The 13272-nt window shown below is 35.9% G+C and overlaps 1 long non-coding RNA gene across 1 annotated transcript in view; it reads right to left on the bottom strand.

Annotated features, from left to right (window-relative positions):
- Window positions 1-13272, bottom strand: part of LOC132499378 (uncharacterized) — a 183053-nt gene that overhangs the window by 89312 nt on the left and 80469 nt on the right. Inside the window, exon 2 of the long non-coding RNA XR_009533840.1 lies at window positions 1900-2362. This is a non-coding gene — a long non-coding RNA (uncharacterized LOC132499378). The remainder of the gene's footprint in view (window positions 1-1899; window positions 2363-13272) is intronic.

Here is a 13272-nt window from a genome sequence, read left to right as displayed (position 1 = left end):
CTGGTCCGGGAAGATCCCACATGCTGCGGAGCGGCTGGGCCCGTGAGCCATGGCCGCTGAGCCTGCGCGTCCGGAGCCTGTGCTCTGCCACGGGAGAGGCCACAACAGTGAGAGGCCCGTGTACCACCAAAAAAAAAAAAAAAAAAAAAAAAAAATCAAAATGTTTTCATTTCAATGAAGTTCAATGTATTGTTTTTTTTCTTTTATAGTTTGTGCTTTTTGTGTTCCATCTAAGAAATTTTAGCTTAAGCCAAGGTTTCAAAGATTGTCTCCTATGTTTTCTTCTAGATGTTTTATAGTTTTAGCTTTAGGTCAAATGATCCATTTTGAGTTAATTTTTGTCAACACAGTTCTCAAAAGATAGCATTTTTATTTTTGCATTTACATTTCTTTGGTTATATAATATTCAAATTACATTATGGCAGTAACAAGTCCAACTATTATGAACAGCTTAGAAAAGCACAACCAAGTCTTGGTAAGTGTACTACTCAACTGCGAGAGGGACATGCAGAGTATACTAGAGAATAGCCTCCCTAGCCTTGAGTCTTCAGCACTATGGGCCTCAATGGGCAAGTTTTACTGACAGAATGGAAAATTTTGGTTAATCTGGTACATAGGTAAACAGGAGATGGGTTAAAGAACATCTACCAGATATAAACAAGTGAGTTGACAGATCATTTTTGTGCCTGCCAAACTAACCCCAAATTATGTCCTTATTTTCGGATGTCACAATTTTTAAAAAACTGGCAGACTTGAGTGGATTACAAACTGCTCTTCAGAGTTCTGTGACTCCATGGAGGTTAACTCAGTAATTCAAGTGAAAGAAGTTGCTTTTTTTGTTTTTCTACTTTGCATGGACTTCTTTTTTATTTTCTAGCAGCTCCATAGCTTAAAAGAAAGGGAGTAAAAGTTGGAAATAATGATTGAACAGATACTTACTCAGAGGAAATCAATCAGATATGTGTGCTGGATAGTACGTGTGGAAGACAGTGTTTGTTCCCTAACCAACAGCCATTTCCTCCTCTTCGCTGCACAGAACCCTGATTTTGTACCAGTAACAATGTACCCAATATAGTAGACACTAACAAAGCAGCAAAAGGTTGCCAGCTGCAGAGACCCAGTGCTTAGCCCCCATCCTGCTTGATCCTACCTCAAGAAAATTTTACAGTCCTCAGGCATGTCTCTGAGTTTTCACCTCTTAGTTACTTGGCCTTTATAACATCCAAATAAGGTTGACAGGTAAATGAATAAATGGTGACAAGGTGATATTATAAAGAGGTCTTGATTCATTTTAGTTATTTAAGGTTGATTCATGAATTGCCTCACCAGGTTGATTCACATTTACATGTCTCAAGGGAGACCACTTTCTCTAGTTTCCTTGAAGACAGTTTACCAGCCTTACCAGTCTTAATGTCAAAATGTAAATATACTTGTTTAGTTCTCCTGAGAAGAATTTCTCTGTATAAAAATGAGCTTAGAATATTGTTTTACTTACCTTCAAAATATTTTTAAGCTTGAGTGATAATGTGCTATGGAAGAAAAACCTTATTTGATCTGATTTAATAAAATCAGAAGTCCCATTTTATGATTTAAGTATATATAATCTTATATTACAATTATTTTGTTTTATTAATTTGGACTATGTTGAGAAAATCATTTTTGCTGTTAAAAGAGCCTGCCTAATTTATTCTCTGAATTGTGAACAGATAAATTTAATTATTAGTCTCTTTAAACTTCCTTTGGAAACATCTTCTCCAAACTTCAAATCATAAAAGCCAAGACTGATGTTTTGACTAACCTAAAATACAATGATTGGTAGGCACAAAATAAAGAACAGTTTAAAATGCCATTCCAGATAAATCTGAGAAGACAGAAATATAACAAAAAGAAAATACCTACCTCAGCTCCATCACTTGAAGGCATGGCTGGAAGAGGAATCAGCAATGATGCCAAATAAGAAACATGAAAGTCATTTACTCCCAACCACAATTTCACAGAAGTGGAAACTAGGGCTCAGAAAGATTGAGTGATTAACTTTAGATCATATTCTTTGTCATTGGCAGGAGTCTAAATCCAGGTTTCCTTACTTCCAATCGTGTGTTATTAATGGTTGTTGTTTTCCATTAAATTATCTCTAGTGGGGATGATCACATCTGTTATGGTCATCTTTATGCTGGATATCAATGACTAGTCTAATTGGTCAGTCATCATTATCCTGGTGATCAAAATGATTAGGGAGGTTGACCCTTCTGTTTCATTCACTTCTGATGGATGAACTTCAACCTTGTCGTAGCTGCCCTGGCTTTTCGACTTGGTTTTGTGAGCATAAATTCATCAACTTTTCCAGTTTTCCATTTCAATCCTGGGGAAAAAGAATTAAGAGACTAAATCTAGCATGTACAGTTGTATAAGTTAATCAAAGATCTAAATCTAGCATGTAGAGTTGTATAAGTTAATCACAGATGATGAAGTGCTATACATCACAACTCTGTGAGATATTATTCCCACTTTACAGGTAAGAGATATGACTTGTCCAGCTGAGTTGCAGAACCAGACTAGAAACAAGTTCCTCTATCTCCAAATCCTACGCTCTTTCCACATTTTACCTATGGCAAATCACTTAAGAAAATATTTACCTTCTATTATAATGGACACGATTAACTCATTTCCGTTAAAAAAATGGGAAAGGCCAAATGTTTTTCTCATCTATTATTATTCTACTACTTGGAAAAACACAAACCTGAACAAGGAAGGTTTAAACATTTGTAGTAGAATGAATTAATTAATTCACAACAAACATGTATACTGAGCACTTACTATGCACCACAAGCTGTTAGTTATGAAGGGACAAACCTGTTTCTGGGAGTAATATGTAAACTGTAAACACTAATGTAGAGTGAAATTATTTTAAAAGAAAATTCACAAATTAGTTATAGCCTGTAAATCTCTGGATATCATTAGACAAAGGCCCAAATTAAAGACTCAGAAATGCTTACTAAAAAGAAATCTTCCCAGTCACCTACTTCAATAGCCACCCCTTCAAGATAAGGAAGCCTAGAAGGTAGAGGTTAACTGACTTGCCAAACATCACTTCACCAGTTACTGTCAAAGCAAGATAATTGCTTTAGAAAAGTTTAAAGTTTCAGGACACAATGAGAAGTCTTGAGACTTATTTGAAACTTTAACATCCAGGACCTAACAATGGTTTAACTTGTCTACAGCAAGTAAACATAAAACACAAAGGAAGCTTCTAGCTTCTTTTTCAGTAATGTGGCAATTCCCTGGTCCCTAATTGTGGAGAGATGACTAACTGGTTTATACGTAACAGCTATCGGTAATGATCAGGCAAAGTTGGAGCCATTTACATTTCAACTACTTTGCTGTTTTTACAAAACTGAAAAGTACTGTTGGTGTTGATACAGTACCCCCTTCCCTCAAAGCTCAAGTTATCACTTTCAACTGTTATGTAGGATACTTTGAGCTGGAAAATTTTAAAGGTGTTATTTCCACAGCACATTAGCATAACAAACACAAAACACCTTAAGTCAATGAGCATGGCACTATATAGAATTAATGGAATGTAGACAAATGAGATGTGATCAGTAAGTGAATGCTTCGTTTTCAGTCCACTTTATTCATATCAAAGAGTTTCCTCAAAATTCAAAGCAATCTTAACTGTCATTAACTTCCACTGAAAGAAATGGAAAAATCCATTAAAGGACACTGCTTGTCAAATTGGAATCTACATTCTTTTAAATCAGTGGAACACTGTAGGCATAGAACCCAAGCATAAATAATGCTGTTAGCAATTGGGTATCCATTCACCTTACTGAATGGCAAATAAAAAAGGCATGCAAACAGATATGAAGTACTGGCCAACTTAATTGCTCTTTAAAATACCTGTCTCAACATACCTTGCAAAGTATATACCGGAGGATAAAAGGAGAATGAGGCAAAGGAGGAAATCAGGTACAGAAGGATCTATGATGATGTTAACTTAATTTTAGCTGTAGCACCAAATTGGCCTCTGCTTACTTTGTTTATTCTGGGCATTAGGGTCCTGACTGCCAATGTTAATTGGGTCCATCAAATTTGGATATTTCACCTAATTGAAAATCTTTGAGGATTTCCTTGTAAAAGCACTAATTTAAAAGAATAAAACCTCCTCTATGGAGGTTTAACAGACATAAATGAATACAGTGAATTATAAATCAAGTAATAGGAATAAGTACTCATAGCAAATTACAAATAATCCCACTTTACCGAGCATCAATAAAACACAATAAAACTGAGTAATGAAGATAGACTCTTTATCCTCCATGTTAAAGTATAATTTTCAAAAAATAAAATCATGACTCTCAAGCAAATATAAAATTAACACATGTAAAAGATTTTCTTTAACTCATTAACCCTAATGAGAGAGCCAGAAAGATGTTATGATAAATTCAAAAAGAATTTAAGAAGCTGGACTATTCACAGGAAATTTAACAAAGAAATATTAAAATAAGATTGCTGGGTTAAGATATAAGCTGGTGATGACCAATAGGCCATAAATCTCTGGGGTTATCTGTTTGGAAGATAAGGAGTGTGATTAAATGAAACTATAACTCCATCTGAAATCCCTCCTCATCCCCCAAATCAAAGACTAGTGGGAAACTGAAAAACAATGAGTTGAGAGAATCATCCTTTTACCTAAATTTGTATTTTAATCTCTAGTTATTCCTTTATGATAGTTTTCCTGGAAATGGAATTAGAGTTTCAAAGGCTATGAACTCTGGAGTCAGACCCATGATTATGTCCCCCTGCCCCTTCCCCTTATTACTAGCTTTGTGACCTTGGTAACTAAGGCCTAGGTTTGCTCATCTGTGATGTGGACATCATATTATAGAGATGCTAGATAATATATTTAAAAATTTAGCTCAGACCTATAGCTCAAATAGATGGTAGCAACCAAAAGCAACACCTCACTCCTACCCCACTTTATCATGCATTCCATTTAAATGTCATCTCTTCATAGAGGTCTTCCTCGTCCATCTCTTTCACCCCAGATATTCCCTACCAGAGTTCCTTTTCTTTTATAACCTTTTTACAGTTGGTAATTATTTACCTTGTCTGTCTTGACCATGGGACTAGAAGCTTCAGGAAGCAGGGTAATGTATATCTCATTCACCACTGTGTATCCAGAATCAAGCCCAGTGCTTGGCATATAGTAGACATTTAGAAAATATTTGATAATAAATGAATCTAAGCCCCGAATAGGACAGCATTACCCAGCATCATAGAATAGGGCTTATCATAAAAAATGTGGAAACCTGTATTTTTTCCTTCAGGCTTTGCCACTGTCAGGGAATTGAGAAAAGGATTTCTGGATGCATAAATTTTCTTTTAGTCATGGGCCGAAGGATACAGGATATAAGGATATAGGATATTTTTGAATACTGTATAATTGTGAATATTAAAATGTACAAACTCATACAACTCAATAACAAAAAACCAAACAATTCAATTAAAAAATGGGCAGAAGAACTAAACAGACATTTTCCCAAAGACATCCAAATGGCCAACAGGTACCTGAAAAGATGCTCAATATCACTAATCATCAGGAAAATGCAAATCAAAGCCACAGTGAGATATTACCTCACACCTGTTAAATGGTTATCATTAAGAAGACAATTGATAACAAGTGTTGGCAAGGATGTGGAAAAAGGGAAACCTTGTACACTCTTAGTGGGAATATAAATTGGTTCAGCCACTATGGAAAACAATATGGAAATTCCTCAAAATATTAAAAATAAATCTACCATATGACCCATCAATGCTACTTCTGGGTATATACCTAAAGGAAATGAAAACAGGATATTGAGAGATATATGCACTCCCATGTTTACTGCAGCATTATTCACAATAGCCAGGATATGGAAACAAGCTAAGGCCCACCAACAGATGAATTGTTAAGAAGCTGTGGTATAATATACACAAATGGAATATTATTAAGTCATGACAAAGAAGGACATCTTGTCATTTGTGATAACCTGGATGAATCTTGAGGACATTATGCTAAGTGAGGTAAGTCAGACAGAGAAAGATAAGTACTATATGATTCACTCATATGTGGAATCTAAAAAAGCCAAATTCGTAGAAACAGAGTAAAATGGTGGTTACCAGGGGATGGGAGCGGGGGAGGAATGGGATAGAACATACGTTGTTTAAGGGTACAAACTTGCAACAAGTAGTAAATAAGCCTTAGAGATAAGAACTTAGTTATTCTAACCACTCAAACGATGAGAAATGATAATTAAGTAAAGTGATAGAGGTGTTAATTATTGATAAAATGACAATCATACTACAATATATAAATGTATCAAAATCAGTATGTTGTATCCCTTAAATTTACACAATGTTATATGCCAAATATATTTCTATTTATTTTTAAAATATTATTTATTATTTTTTATTTTTGGCTGCATTGGGTCTTCATTGCTGAACGCGGGCTTCCTCTAGTTGCGGCGAGCGGGGGCTACTCTTCATCGTGGTGAGCGGGCTTCTCGTTGCAGAAGCTTCTCTCATTGAGGAGCATGGGCTCTAGGCATGCAGGCTTCAGTAATTGCGGCACTTGGGCTCAGTAATTGTGGTGCGCGGGCTCTAGAGTGCAGGCTCCAGTAGTTATGGCGCATGGGCTTAGCTGCTCCATGGAATGTGGGATCTTCCAGCACCAGCGCTCGAACCTGTGTCCCCTGCATTGGCAGGAGGATTCTTAACCACTGAGCCACCAGGGAAGTCCCATATACTTCTACTTAAAATGTACAAATATTCATTTTGTATTACATACCTAAATATAAATGAAACTAAATTTGTTTAACTTATGAGAATTCCAAAATGTAAGAGATTTATAAAGGTAGCCAATCCTTAACCGTATAAAATGCTGTTCTTCCCAAAGTAATGATAGATTTCTAGATGTATAAATTATAGGCATCCATCACCCTCATTTGTCACCCAGCATTTAGATATCCTTCTCTACTTCTCTGTTTCATTTAACATAACTCAAGCCTTTAGCAAACTCAAAGAAAAAGCATCAATATAGAAAATCCATATGTGGACCTCTCTGCTGACGTAGTGGTTAAGAATCTACCTGCCAATGCAGGGGACACGGGTTCAAATCCTGGTCTGGGAAGATCCCACATGCCGCGGAGCAACTAAGCCCGTGTGCCACAACTACTGAGCCTGCACTCCAGAGCCTGTGAGCCACAACAACTGAAGCCTGTGTGCCTAGAGCCAGTGCTCCGCAACAAGAGAAGCCACCGCAATGAGAAGCCTGCTACCGCAATGAAGAGTAGGCCCCTCTCGCCGCAACTAGAGAAAGACCATGCACAGCAACAAAGACCCAATACAGCCAAAAATAAATAAATTAATTAATTAAAAAAAAAAAAGAAAATCCATACGTGTTTATTTGAAATGCATACTATAGTAAATGTCCTGGGTGTGGTGCTGACAGAGCTTAGTTTTGTAAAGCATATACTTATTCAAATGACATTTCACAGAATTATTTCATAAGTCTACAAATCTGAAAACATCTGCCCTTACTATCTATTCTTATTCAGTCTTCTGGGAATTTAAGCTCACTTTATCGGAAGAAAAGTAAATAGACATTCTGTTCTCATCATTTCTATCTAAGGAGAAATGTTCTTGTTATTTCTGCAACCTAATTATTTTAAATAGTCAAACTCAGAGGCTCAAGATCAAGCTTAAGGTCAAAACCAATGGGAAAGAAAGTACCTTCTAAACTAAAGGTAAAGTGGCTTCAGTAATGGCCTTGAGTTCTGGATTGAAGAGAAGGACTGAATTTCATGATGGAAAAATTCAGAATGAACTCTTCCAAGGCAAGCAGACTTGAGACCAATCATAAGAATTCAAACAGAAATAGATCTATATGCATCAATTTATCCTTTTATTTTCTAAACTACTTTTTCTGTTAAACTACACAAGGGACTGTGTTTTATATTTTTGTTTCATTTGGTTACTCTTTGTGTTTGACATGTTTTTCCATTAAAAAAATTATAACAAAGAGCCAAAAAGAGAAAAAGAACACGCATTACAACATGAAACCATTTCAGACATATAACTTCTGCCTTATGTGGTTCCATATAAATTGAAACAACACATAGGACAGATGGTACGGAAAATGTTTCACATGGGCATTTTAAAACTTAGGAATATGAACTGGTTGAATCTCAAGTGATTCTGTTGATAAAATCAGAAAGACACAAAGCCTTGAAAGTAAATATTAGCCACTGTGTGCCTTGGCCTAAAAAATTTGAACCTAGAGAAAATCATCTAGCAGGTAGAAAAACAACACTCTTCAAAGTCCATTCAAAATCATTTTGTTTCATCAGATTCATCTACATTATGAAACAAAGAAGCCTCGGTGTGACCAGAAAGTTCTAGATTGAGAGAATCAAGAGACACAGATTCTAGGCCATACTCTATTATTGCCAAGAAATTATAATCTCACCTCCCTAGGCTTCCATTTTTTATCTGTAAATTGAAGGAATTAGATCGTACTTAGTATAGCTAGATAACTTAGTAGAACTCTAGATGCCAGATCTAATGTTCTAGAGGTCAATGCTCCCTATGAACATCATAATGTTCAAAGTATCTCACCCACCTTAATACAGAAAGCCCTTAATGAATACCCTTCTTCCCATCAAAGACTATTTTTTAAAAAGGACTCCTACTGGATGGGAATTAAGAGCACTAAACACAGACTTTTGCCTTCACAATTTTGTCTAGTTTATGACCATCTTAAGCAAGTCATTTACTTTCCCTGAGATTTATTTTCCTCATCAGTAAAATGAGTATATTAATAGTATCTTTATCATAAGGCTTTGTGAGGATTAAATGAGATAAAACACAAAAAGTCATTGGTAAGGTACCTGCCACATGTGTTCAATTATTATTATTGACTATCTCTTCCTATTTTGACATGTCCTGTGGATTCATGTGGTTGTGGGTGGGGACTTTTGGCTTACACCTGAAGGTGAGCAAAGATTGGTACAATGGAGTGAGTGAAAGGGATTGGGATGGGGGAGAGGCAAATGTAAACCACCAAATTTAAGCTTCAAAAATAAAATCTGCTGGATAATTATTTTTAAAGAATATTTTTAAAGCTAAATTAAGGGCTGCTAAGGGAACTCTTGTCTAACAAATTGGTAACTAAATGCATGTTTAGAATTAGAAGAATTCCCAAACTAGGCTCAGTAAAGTCCAAATTTGGATTATTTCATTAATAAATATTTTCTGCAAATAAAATACATCAAGGTACTAATAGTGGATATATCTGGATGGTAAAAGTATAGATAATATTTATTTGCTCCTTTATATACACTTCATTTATTTTCCAAGTTATTGTTTTCTAAAGTAAATGTTTTATTTTATAATCAGAAAATTAATCATTGTAAGATATGTAATAACTGGAGAAGAAAACGATATGGATCTTTTATGGATCTGTTTTTAACATAGCTTAGATTCTCCTGCAGCTGTTTAATATTTGCACTTTTTTTTCTTGTTAATGATGTAATTATTTAATCTGCCTCTGAGTCTGTAGCATTAAAGTCACTGTCTCAAAGACTGAAATTCTAAGATGATTTCAGAACATCAAACACTCTCACTGGAACACAGTAGAAAGATTCAAGTTAGGAATGAGGGGGCAAAGCAGGCAGAAGAAATAAGATTTTTAAAAAGTGTTTACACTTTTTAAAAATCTTATTAAATCTTATTAAATCTTATTAAATTTCTTTAAAAAAGAAATTTTTAAAAATTTCTTACACAGATATATATATACACACACATACATGTACATAAATACATACATATTCATACACATACATATACACATTGCCCCCATCTCACTTCCTGTTGCTTTTTATCTTAGATAAGGTTTGATTATTGCTAATGATACCCAGCTGTGCCAATTCCTTGGGCTCTTTACCCACGTTTTCCTTTCTCTCGGATGTAATTTCTCTTGCCATTTAAATAGTCCTTCAAAATGAGGCCATTCTGACCGGCCCTGATCTAGCATATGGTTGGCAAATATCCAATGAGTTCAGGATGCTTAGCCAGATAATTCAGATACCGCAGATGTGGCCTCTACTTAAATGACCTTAAATGGACTCCAGGGCCTAGAGGCTGAAGGCATGCTAAGAGACCAAATAAGAAGTCGCAGTTAATGGGAAAGTGCATTATCCCTGAATCTATTCATCTAGGAATAGGCATATGTTCAGAATTATTAAAGACTTCTAAGGAGGGCAACCTTATACATTTATTTCTTTTTATAATTAGAGAAGAAATTAGAAACCTTGTAGTTCGACCACTTCCTTTTCACACATGAGAAAAATAAAACCAGATATGCTAAGTATTCCACGCAGAGCCATCACGTCTCCTGATACCTTGAGTCGGATGTCAGTCTTTGGTTGTAAGCAACAGAAACCCCCCTGGCTATCCTAAGAAAGAAGGAATGTGCTAGAAGATAACGGAGTTCTCACAGAAGTAAAGCAAAGCCTCAAGTGCCAAGATCAGAAAGTACAAAACCAGGTAGCTACAGTGGGCTCAGGAATAGGAACTGTTCAATGTTTTGACAGAGAGCAATCATAGAACATGAGGAACCAATAGTTGTCTTTATTCCTGGATCATTCCATTAACAAGTCCAAGGACCAGGAAGAAAAAGTCAGATTGACTCTTGGGTCATCCACCCACCCCTCAGTCAGTGAGGCATGTACCTTGCTTTATGGTCTCAGAAAGTTTTCACTTAATAGGGGAGAGGTAATTCCACAAAAGGAAATTGTAATACTATTATGCTATTGCTCAAAAAGGGAGAATGGATGAAAAAACCTCCTATACTCCCTACGCTTGTCCAGTGTTCATTTTACCACATAAACTGTCTTATTTAGGTGTAAAAATCCGTGAGTTCATTAAACATATTCCTTATACTGCTTACAGAACCATATATTTCTCAAATTGACTATATATTCCTCTGACTTTGTCCTGCCTCCTTATTGACCAGAAAATACCCTTGAGGGAGGTAATACACTTACAAATTAGAGTTAATTTAACAGAACCTCCAATAAAGGAGAAAGGGGAAAGCACTGCAGAGCTCTGTATACCCAAGATGGAGGAGTGAAAGGAGAGATCAGGAACACCAAAGACAAACACTGTCTTCTTCACATTTTTGTCTAGTCTTCACCCAACTATAGGGCTTATAAAACTTTGCATTTTTGTCCTATTGCCTTTTACATAAATCTTCTAACTTGTAGGAATTTACTAAGCAGCTGAAAATTAGTTCTTTTCTATGGGAGCCTTAGTCAGGTGAGCCAATTTTTTTCTCTTCATGATGATTGTGGAAAGATCATAGAAAAATTCAGTTACAGAAAAAAGAAAATCCGTACCAATGAGCTCCTTTTCCCTCAGATAGCTCTTTGGAATAGGAGAAATAAAAATTGATTAATATTTTTCAATTTACCAAGAACAAGGCTTGCATTCCAAAACTTTTGCACATGCCAAAAATTTGTAGCAATACTAACGTTCAGGATAGAAATTGTGCAGATTCAGAGTTTTTCATTGTCAGATAGTCCTAAAGTAATTGGAAGCAGTCTATTTTATTTTCCTCTCTTTCCTCTGGAAAGAGGAAAGAACTGACATTGTTTGAAGACCACACATTAACCCTGCACAGTAAGTATGTTATTGCCATTTTCTTTAGAGAGGAAGAAACAAGGCTCAAATTTATTCTGTAACTTGCCAAGGTTTAAATTTCAGAATGAGTCCTGCTCTGGAATTTAAATATATCTGTTTAATCACAACATGTATATATTTTTTCCATTATGTCATTGTCCTATCCATTAAACCCAAACACACACAAAAATCTTCAGTGCAGGAGTTGAAAATTAAAAGAGAATTTTCTTATCACATAATGTTGAAAACATATAGCATGGGAGTCTATTTTAATCTGACAAAATATTCAACTGTCATGCAAGATCTGTGTGTGTGTGTTTTAGATGTATAATATTTAATTAATCCACTATATTTTAGGCTCCTTGTTGTGGGGAGGGTGGAACATCTGTTTGATTTACCTTTATATCACCAGTGCCTAGTATGGGAACTGGCACATAGTAAGAGCCCAATAAATTCTGGTTGAATGCAAGTTGTTGGGTGCTAAAATTAGCTCATTATCTCACAGATTATTAAGACTTTTATTGATTCCTAATCTACAAGTTTCTTCTTTAATCAGTTTGCTAATTCATTCAGCTTCTGATACACAGAAATGAACAAAATCTAATAACCCATGATGCCATTGTAGAATGTATGTTGCTGTTGTTGCTGTATGCTACCATGCTGATCCTGTTAGACACAACATATTTATGAACCACTTTTACAGTGGATGCGGTTGGTGCCTCAACAAGATCCACCTTATAAGGTGCCAATACAGCTACCCTATTCTCCAGAGAATTGCCCTAAGCTGACAGGAACTGCCAGGCCTGCAAGGTTTTGCTCCCCACCCTTCACAAACTGCCTTCCACCATCCCTTCCAGGGTTTCCCACAAGTAATAACTGACTGACACGTAGGTATCAGAAGTCAGTCTGCTCAGCGTAAGATTAATTCTATGGTATAATTTGTGTTTCAGAACTTCCTGTGAAATCAGACTGAATGTAAACAAAATAGTAGGAGGGGGGGACAGTCAGTAGAAGCTTGCTAAGCATGGAGGAAAGTTTGAATGCAAAGGTCCTGAGGCAAGAGCTCATGGTATCTTCAGAGAATGGCAAGAAAAACGTAAGACTTGAGCAGAGATTTCATGGGGGAGAATAGTGGAGAGGAAGTTGTAAGTTAATACAAGGATACACACTATAAATGTTTAGATGTTTATGGGCAGCCTTTGAAAACTTCTGCCTGTAAAGTAATTCTCTAATGGCAGTGTGGAATGTTTATTTTATTTTCTCAGGGATATATTCACAATTTTCCTTTAAAATGGTTACTTTAAAGGATTTGCTGCTTTCCTAAGAGTGATTTTACTATTTCTTGGGGCCAACATATTTTCTGTAGACACATCTGTCTGTTAAAGGAAGCAATGGAAAACTGGATTTAAAATCTTTACATGAAACCCTTAAAACACACATTTATTCCTCATATAGACTAGTATCTGTTCTCACATGCAGCCAGGGTCATATGGTATGAATTCAGTGATTATTCTGAGCACTTCGACTTACAGCTCAAGTGATGCGAAACAA

Source organism: Mesoplodon densirostris, chromosome 11, assembly GCF_025265405.1.
Source record: "Mesoplodon densirostris isolate mMesDen1 chromosome 11, mMesDen1 primary haplotype, whole genome shotgun sequence".
NCBI lineage: Eukaryota > Metazoa > Chordata > Mammalia > Artiodactyla > Ziphiidae > Mesoplodon > Mesoplodon densirostris.
This window is presented reverse-complemented; position numbering and strand designations above follow the sequence as displayed.